The sequence below is a fragment of the Danio rerio genome, chromosome 21, assembly GCF_052040795.2.
Source record: "Danio rerio strain M-AB ecotype USA chromosome 21, GRCz13ab, whole genome shotgun sequence".
Taxonomy (NCBI): domain Eukaryota; kingdom Metazoa; phylum Chordata; class Actinopteri; order Cypriniformes; family Danionidae; genus Danio; species Danio rerio.
In genome coordinates, this window is record NC_141041.1 from 527,667 (window position 1) to 538,078 (window position 10,412).

The window sequence follows — 10,412 nt, forward strand, 5'->3', positions numbered from 1 at the left end:
AATTGTTTTAATCTAGATTAATCTCACTGTAATCTTGGAATTAATCCAGATTAAAATGGCTCATTTGAATTCTGCTGAAGGCATTCAGAATATGTGTGCTACCCAAATAATGAATCTTTGAGAACGGGTTTCTCAAGCCAGGTGGCGCATTAGAGCAGGGGCTCATCTCCTGTTTCCACAATGCATCTTGAGGAACTGTTCTACTCTGATAATTGGTGATGAAAATAAATGATGCTCAATAAGATGTGCTTGTGTTCACTAACTGTTTATTCAGTTACACATCAATGCTGAACTGTAGGCCTACATAAGGCAATTTTTAATTGCCTTAATCCCACTAAAGTCATCACTGAACTAAACAGAAATGTGTGGAGTATGCTGATATTAGTGCCATTACTGAAGTAAACGCCGCGATTAAACTATTACTGTCATGTAGGACTTTCATCATATTCTTCCGCAACATGCACACACACGGCTGTCAGTAATGGACTGCACACACACACACACACACACACACACACACACACACACACACACACACACACACACACACACACACACACACACACACACACACACACACACACACACACACACACACACACACACACACACACACACACACACACACACACACACACACACACACACACACACACACACACACACACACAATGAAGTTTTTTACTTTTATTCAGCGTGCGTTAATAAACTCCATAACACTCTCAGCAGTCTTTACTCCTCATCTGCGTCTAATAGCCCAGTTTGTCACAGGGGCATGAATGAAATGTTCATGAGTGAAGGTGAAACTGTTGAACTGCAGTTAAAGTCAGCCAAAATGACAGGAAACTCTTACATTACAGCACTTGACGTAAACACCTTCATTATATTATCGCCTATTAAAGCAAATAATTAGACTACAGACGTCCATGTAAGCGTAGTCAGTCGTGTCTTTGAAGTCAGTGAAAGATCCAGAAGGGCATCCTGCTGATTTCATTTATTGTCAGATGGATCACAGGTCAGGTGTACATCCACGCTAAAATTTCAAGATGAAAGTCGTCATAGTTTGCGAAGAACAGACCCAGCTCCCAACCCAACTTTGAGAATAGATTAACGGCCTTTTAATTGCATGAAAAGTCATGTTAACGCGGATAACGACGCACTACTAGTATGTATATGTATGTATGTACATATATATATATATATATATATATATATATATATATATATATATATATATATATATATATATATATATATATATATATATATATATATATATAAATAAATAACTTATTGTGAAAAACTAGGGGGTCTGATTATCACGTAATAAAGCACTATAGGGTTTATCAGCAGTGCTTGTAGAAGTCTGAAGGGTTTATTCTGTGATAACCACTGGCTGGATGTACTTAATGCTGATTATTACACGGCTACTGGCCACAAAACTATTACACACAAAACTCTAAAATGTTGGGTTTAATATGGACAAACTCACATCCATCCATCCATCCATCCATCCATCCGTCCATCCATCTATCTATCTATCTATCTATCTATAAACTAACACAGTACATACAAAGTACATACACACACACACACACGTCAGCATTTGAAGTGGATCATAAACACAAGCTAATGAAATCTGTGTATAATTAGATTGTAAAAGTGTGTGATGCTCAGTCGTCGTGTGTGTTATGTGAAAGTGTGTGTCGTTCTGTCGTTTCTCTGCTTTTTAGAGGTTTCTAATCCTGGAGAAACTCAGTGACATCATCAGCGGGTCTAGAGTCTGCCCATATGCCCCCGCACACACACACACACACACACGCACACACTTTCTCTCTTACACACACTCAACACTCTTTTTCTCACATACAAACAGACAGAACACAAATGCACACATACAAACACACACACACACAAATACAGACAGACACAACACAAACGCGTGCACAACACACAAACGCGTACACAAACTCACTCACACATAGACAACATGCACACACCGACAACACAAAGAATGCGCACACACAAAAACAGACACTCACACACACACACACACACACACACACACACACAGACACAACAAACACACACACACACACACACACATCACAAATGCACACACACACACACACACACACACACACACACACACACACACACACAACAAATGCACTCACACAACACAAACGCACACTCTCCTAAACACAGACAACACACAGACAAAAACACACACACAAAACCAAACACACTCAAACACTCTCACACACAATTAGACAATATGCACACACACACACACACACACACACACACACACACACACACACTCTTGAGCTGCTGCATGGGTTAATTCTCTCTCTGTGTTTCTCTGACTCGACCACTGCGTCACATGACCAGGAAGTGTGGCTCCTGTCCACTTCCCCTGCTGGCTGAAGGGAACATTGTTAGCGCGTGTGTGTGTGTGTGTGGGCGGTACTGGGCTGCTCTTACATGCAGGGTTAAAAATAACCAGCATATTTAAGGGCGAGGAGGAATCCCTTCAATCCCAGAGGCAGCGCAGACTGCCTCGCGACAGGAGCTCCCACACACACACACACACACACACACACACACACACACACACACACACACACACACACACACACACACACACACACACACACACACACACACACACACACACACACACACACACACACACACACACACACACACACACACACACACACACACACACACACACACACACACACACACACACACACACACACACACACACACACACACACACACACACACACACTCGCATGCTCGCTTGATTCCGCCTTTATTTCCCGCTTTATTTGCCAGAAGGAACGGGCGGATGCAACCTGTTCAACTCACACACACACACACACACACACACACACACACACACACACACAGGTCCCCATACCTGTACTGAGACTTTTGAGCCATAAAATTATAAAGGACGACAAAATATTAATTTGTCAAAATAAATTAATTTTAATCAGGGTGTCAAGGTGGCGCAGTGGGTAGCACGATCGCCTCACAGCAAGAAATTCGCTAGTTTGAATCTCGGCTGGGTCAGTTGGTGTTTCTGTGTGGAGTTTGCATGTTCTCCCCGTGTTGGTGTGGGTTTAATCCGGGTGCTCCGGTTTCCCCCACAGTCCAAACACATGCGCTATAGGGGAACTGATCAACTACACTGGCCGTAGTGTGTGAGTGTGAATGAGTGTGTATGGGTGTTTCCTGGTCATGGGTTGCGGCTGGAAGGGCATCCGCTGTGTGAAGCATATGCTGGAATAGTTGGCGGTTCATTCATTAATTTAGGGCTGGATTTCCATCTATTAAATTAGTTTAGCACTAACTAAAAAACTATTTACAATATTAAATGCAATTGAGTTGGTCCAACATGATTTGAACACATAAAAGTTTGAATACATCTGTATTTTTAACTTAAACTCAAAGGTCTGATAATACCATGTATGTCTATAATGGTGTTGTACATTTCGAAGTCTAGTTTTATTTTAGTTATCCTAAACCAGGGAGGCTCAAACCTTTCCCTATAAAGGGCCAAAACCCAAAGTTGATTGAGGGCTGTGGGCCGAATATATACCAAAACATATATATTTAATTTGCCAAAATTTCCTAATTCATTCTGTAATATTTAAAAATAACAAAAAAAATCATTGCTTTAAATTATATTAAATAATGCAGTTTCATTTGTAACATTTTATAATGAATTTATTACAGTAAAAACAATCCTAATTATAGTACAATGGGGTTCAAAGCGGAATAGACTAGTCGAGCTGCTTTTACCTTGATGGTGTCGCTGTATATTGTCCTCTATCAGTAAAGTGACCGTGTTTACATTTTAAAAGTCTGATTCATTTACAACATTTAATTGAAACATTTAATTTCAGCTGGCTTTTTTTAGCTCAGCAATAAAACAAACAAACAAGGTTAAATTTGAAAAGACATTCTCTGATAAAGGCAGCCGCAAAAATTCACCACAACCACCTGCTCATCATCCTCCCTCCCTTTTCAGATGGGATGGCAGGCCAAACCAAAGGTTACTATGGACCAACTTTGGGCATCTCTGTCCTAAACAAAATAAGAGCCACTTTTAAACATTGATGAGTTGCATATACAATTGATTGAGACAACAAACTGCTTTTGTGCTAATGAAGGTGCCAACACCCAAAGCATGGGTGCTTCTGCAAGGCGGTGATCTCAAGACATTTAGTCATTTAGCAGACACTTATCCAAAGCGACTTGACAGAAACAATTTACACAACTATAAGAGCAACAGTGAATAAGTGCTGTAGGCAAGTTTCAGGTGTGTAAAGTGTGAGAAGCAAAACATTAGTCTTTTTTTGTACTACAGTTAGTGGTGGAGTCAGAGAGGGAATTGCAGATTAGGAAGGGAAGTGGAGACTAAATAGTTGAGTTCTTAGTGGTTTCTTGAAGACAGCGAGTGACTCTGCCGTTCTGATGCAGTTAGGGAGTTCATTCCACCAACTGGGCAGATTGAATGCGAGAGTTCGGGAAAGTGATTTCTTCCCTCTTTGGGATGGAACCACGAGGCGACGTTCATTCACAGAACGCAAGTTTCTGGAGGACACATACATCTGCAGAAGTGAGAGCAGATAAGAAGCAGCAAAGCCAGAAGTCGCTTTGTAGGCAAACATCAGAGCTTTGAATTTGATGCGAGCAGCAACTGGCAGCCAGTGCAAACGGATGAGCAGCGGAGTGACATGTGCTCGTTTAGGTTCATTAAAGACCACTCGTGCTGCTGCGTTCTGGAGCAGCTGAAGAGGTTTGATAGAGTTAGCTGGAAGCCCAGCTAGTAGAGAGTTGCAATAGTCCAGTCTGGAGAGAACAAGAGCTTGAACAAGGAGTTGAGCTGCATGTTCAGATAGGAAGGGTCGGACCTTTCTGATGTTATAGAGTGCGAATCTGCAAGACTCAAAGCATTACATGAAAAATCTTCTAAATCTTCAAACTAAAGTAAAGATTAAACTCTTAACAAGTCCTTCTAATAACTTTAAACACCTAGAATACTTTTATTGTCAACATTTCAGTCTAATTAAATTCCAGGTAAAGCATGCTGGGAACTACAAACCCCCAACCAGGCAGCTAGACCAACACAGTTCCTCAATGTTGTTCCAACACTAAATGCTGAAGTTAACTTGGTGGTTTACAAATTTAAATGGACCTAACATGAAACTAATAAATTGGCCAAAGAAATGACAAGAATTGTGTTGTTTCAGCTCATTTCAAACAGGTTGTTTGAACAAGCAGAGGTAATCCTGTTCTGAGTGTACAAAATGAGGACAACAGAAGCACTTCACAAATTTACTATTGCGCAATTTACATCCAAAAATGAACATTGCCATTATTTACTCACCTTTACGTGGTTTCAAACATAAAAGAAGTTATTTTGAAGAATGTTTAGAACAGGGGTGCCCACATTTTTTTTTTGTATAAAGGACCAAAAACCAAAGATCACTGAGAGCCATGGGCCGAAGGTAAATATACCCAACTAGATTAAAGTTGCAATGGGCAATTTCCTAATTTATTGGAAAACATTACTTTAAATCATTTGAACTTATGCAGTATCACTTTTAAAATAATAACTTATTACAATAAAAACATAAACAATCACACTTATGGCACAGTGGAGCTCAATGCAGAATACACTAGTCAAGCAGAATCTGCCTTTGCCTTGATTTCTCCTCTATCAGTCTGCTAATAGTGTGTACACAAACTAAATCTGATTAATTTACACCATTTATTTGAGACATTTAATTACAGATAGCTTTAACAATAAAACAAACATGCAAAAGGTTACATTAGATTAGAAATGGCAATCTGTAAACCATCCCTATCATTCTCCCTCTCTTAGATGAGATGGTGGCCCAAATCAAAGGTTACCAAGGGGCAACTTTGGCCCGCGGGCATCTCTGGTTTAGAAGAACTACCATTATAGGAACAACAAATACTATGGAAGTCGATGGCTGCTGCTATCCAACATTCTTCAAAATACCTTCTTTTGTGTACAACAGAAGACACTCCAATGGGTTTGGAATAAGTGGAAGACGAGTGAATGATGATTTTTGGGTAACCTGTCCCTTTAAACCCAGGTGTAAACAGCACCACAGAGATTTCACATCAGAATCAAAATGTTGGATGTATAAACCGTCTATTCATTGATGATAATCACACGCGCACACACACACACATAAATTATCTTTACTCTGCACCATATGCAAATTTACTGAAGGAATCAAGTCACATGTTTATTTAAATGTCTCATTTGCATACTGATTCCTGGATGTAGAAGATTTTCCCACAGTAATGCTGCAACCCTTCCAGCTTTTATCTGACAGAAGACAATATTAGGATAATTATGAATCTAAATCATTAAAGTGGACACACTAAGCCTAACAGATTAAGCATTTCTGAACCCACAGTGTGAGGATGTTACAAACCGTTCTGTCTGTTAATAGAAAGTTTGACATTTGCATAAATGTGCATGAAGCCATAATATAATCATCACCAACATTTTACCATCTACTATTGTTTCATTTTCATTTCTTGCAATGCCTTTAGGCTGCTGTTTTATCACTTGTGTTGTGCTTTTTAAAAACTCCCTTTATTTTAACAAACTAAAACTGAGAGAGAGAGAATATGATCATATCTATAACAGGCCAGGAGAGGTAAATAAACAGAGCGGACTAAATGAATAAATAATTATGAATTAAAAATAAACAATAATGTCTCCTAAACATGTTCTTCATTCATGAATTTAGTTTTGAAGAACATTTTCTGTACACACGGACTGTAAGATCCTACACTTCAATAGTGTCTAACCACAATAATAATCATTCATTCCTTCATTTTCTTTACAGCTTGGTAACTTTATTAATCTGGGGTCGCCACAAACATTGATGCAATAGATTTATTCACTTTTTAAAGTAAACAGAGATCATTTTTATAATGTTAGTGCAGTGGGTTTACTCAATCTGTCAACTAATTTTTTAAATGCAACGCGTTTACTCACTTTTTATTTATGCACATAATTTACATAATTTTGTTGCAATGGGTTTACTCACTTATTTAGATAACGTTAACGAATCGCTTTTAAACCAATGGTTTTACTTGCTTTTTAAATTGTGCACATAGTTAATTCACTTAATGTTAATGCTACACGTTTACTCACTTTTTAATTATGCACACAGTTAATTTACTTAATTTTGTTGCGATGGGTTTGCTCAATTTTTTAGATAAAGTCAACTAATCGCTTTTAAACCAATGGCTACTTTTTAATTATGCACATAGTTAATTTACATATATTTAATGCAATAGATTTATTCACTTTTTAAAGTAGACAGATTTTTTATAATGTTAAATGCAGTGGGTTTACTCAATTTGTCAACTAATTAACTTAAATGCCAAGCGTTTACTCACTTTTTAATTATGCACATAGTTAATATACATAATTTTTTCGCAATGGTTTACTCACTCTTTTTAGATGACGTCAACTAATCGCTTTAAAATCAATGGGTTTACTCACTTTTTAATTATGCACATTGTTAATTTTACATAATTTTAATTCATTGGGTTTACTCAAAAAATGTAGTCAACAAATCGCTTTAGAACTTATGGTTTTACTCACTTTTTAATTATGCATGTTGCTAATTTACATAATTTTAATGCAATGGGTTTACTCACTTTTTAAAAGTCAACTAACCGCTTTAAAATCAACAGATCTACTCACTTTTTAAATGATAAAAATAGTTTATTTGATTGCATTGGGTTAACTCGGTTGTTAATTATGCACATAATTAATCCACACAAAATATTTCTGAGTAAACCCATTGAATTAAACTTAAGTCAACTAATTGCTTTAAAAGAAATGTGTTTACTTTTTTTTAATAATGAACATGGTTCATTTACTTATATTTAATGCAATGTGTTTACTCACTTTTTAAAGTAGTCAACTAATAGATTTAAAATTAATGGGTTTACTCATGTTTTAATTATGCAAATAGTCATTTTACATCATTTTAATGCAATGTGTTTTTCTCACTTTAAGTAAAATCAACTAATCACTTAAAAAGTGCATAAACGTGTTGCTTTTAAAGCGATTAGTTGACTTTACTTTAAAAAGTGAGTAAATCCATTGATTTTTAATTATGCGCATAGTTAATTTACTTAATTTTAATGCAATTTATTTTAAAGTAAAGTCAGCTAATGCTTTTTTTCCCCAGTGCACTATTGTTGTGTGCTGCTGTGAGTGTGAGAATGTGTGTGTGTGCGTGTGTTAAAGGGGCTCCATGAGTGTATTCTGTGGCTAAATGACGGCCTGCTGTTGACAGAGCCAAACGAACAGATCCTGATGTAACAGGATGGTCTCTGAGCTCGTGTTTGCTCTCCATACAAACATGATTGTAGACACTGCACAGGCAAATCCTCCGTATACGCAGACGCTCAGAACATAACAGCATGCGCTAACACACACAGTATGCTTTTAAGCAGATTTCACGATCATACTCAGGGTTTCAAATCAGGACGATGCTGAAGTAATCAAATTAAATGAACAACATGCCAAGAGAGGCACTGGAAATGCATGCATAATTACACAGACACAGCTTAAACTCGTCAAAGATGAGTCGCATTTAATTATGCGCACAGCAAAATCAATTATATTCACAGAATGCATATATTCATATTATTAAATAATATATTATTAATGAAGTAAAAATAAGATGTTGAATATGGGTCACATACCTGACTCACTCCAGAACTGTGTGCTCCTTTCAAGCTTTTCCTCCTCATTTTCTTTACACTGGAATGAAACACAGAAACCAATGTAAAATTTACAGTAAACTGAAGCCATTATTACTGTCAAATAATGCTTATGTGTGATAGGAAACATCTGATTCTGCTACCAATAGTTGTTTAACATATGGTCCAACTATTTAAACAGTAACACAGTTGACAATTACAGAGATGACAACACCTGTTCAAAGAAATATCCTGAAATTCACTGTACTTTTGCATATTATTAATAAACATACATGGAACAGAAGTAAAGTACTCCTCTGAAATATTGCACAAGCTCAAACTGACTGACTGAATGAATGACTGAGTGAATGAATGACTGAGTGAATGAATGAAGGGAAAGGCTTGTCTTATCAAAGAAATCCCACACATTTTTGTCTGTCTTTGTGTTTTGCATTAGGGAGGAAAAATGATTAGTGTTAATTACAGACACACCTCAGCGCTGCGGCTGTGGGAGTTTACAGTGTGTGTGTGTGTGTGAACACCGTGTTCAGACTCATCAGGCACGCCAGCAACAGGTGGCATTAGAGAAACACACACACACAATCACACCAGTGCATGCACAATCTCACATGTCCACACACACACACACACACACACACACAACCGTGCATGCATACACTCTCTCTATCTCTCTCTCTCTCACACACACACACACACACACACTCTCAGTTTGTTTTCATCTTAGTAAGGACATCACACTGACATCGTTTCATGTTAGTATCTCTAATCAGGGGCAGATTCAACTAATAAGCAAGAAAGCTGAGGGGCTTCAATTAAATACCATGTGCTGGAACTCGGTGCTGGAGGGCCGGTGTCCTGCATAGTTTAGCTCCAACTTCCTTCAACACACCTGCCTGGACGTTTAAGCTGCGGTCACACTGGACTTTTCTCCCCATAGACTTCCATTCATACGCACACAAATGCGTCAGACTGGAAACACAAGGTCGTGCAGCAAGTTTCGCAGTTTGCTTGGTGAACTCTGACCTGTGAAATCGCACCACTTGACTGCGTGAGACCAACTGAGGATCAAAACATGACCTCTCTGGACAGAAATGTAAAACATGGAGCAATCGCTCGCTTATTTAAAACGTCTAATCATCTTGTTTACTCCCGCCCCTTTTTAGCAGCGCCGCACGACAGAATCTCGCAACTAGTGCTATCGCAGCTTTATCAGACCTAGTAAGAGCTTGATTAGCTGCTTCAGGTGTGTTTAATTGGGGTTGGAACTAAAATATGCAGGACACCGACCCTCCAGGACAGAGTTTGGGCACCCCTAACCTAGACATATGAATTATACCTATAAATTACATATAGCAGCATTTTCTACCATATTTTGTTTGATGAGCGTCTAAAACAAAATAAAAGTTTAATGTTTATTACATCTGCGCAAACATATCCCCCTTAGTCAATCACAGAGAGGTACAGCAGTCCAATTAGGTAAAGATTTAGTTTTAAAATGAAATAGTTTGTGTATTATTTTTAGTTGAGAATTAATTTTAAGAAAACAAATCAGTTAAAAAAGTTTCACCAGATGCGTTACATTGTGTTATTATTAATTT

The 10,412-nt window shown here is 37.9% G+C and overlaps 1 protein-coding gene across 3 annotated transcripts in view; it reads right to left on the reverse strand.

Moving 5' to 3' along the window:
- Positions 1-10,412, reverse strand: part of rad23b (RAD23 homolog B, nucleotide excision repair protein) — a 250,111-nt gene that overhangs the window by 191,722 nt on the left and 47,977 nt on the right. The window lies entirely within an intron of this gene.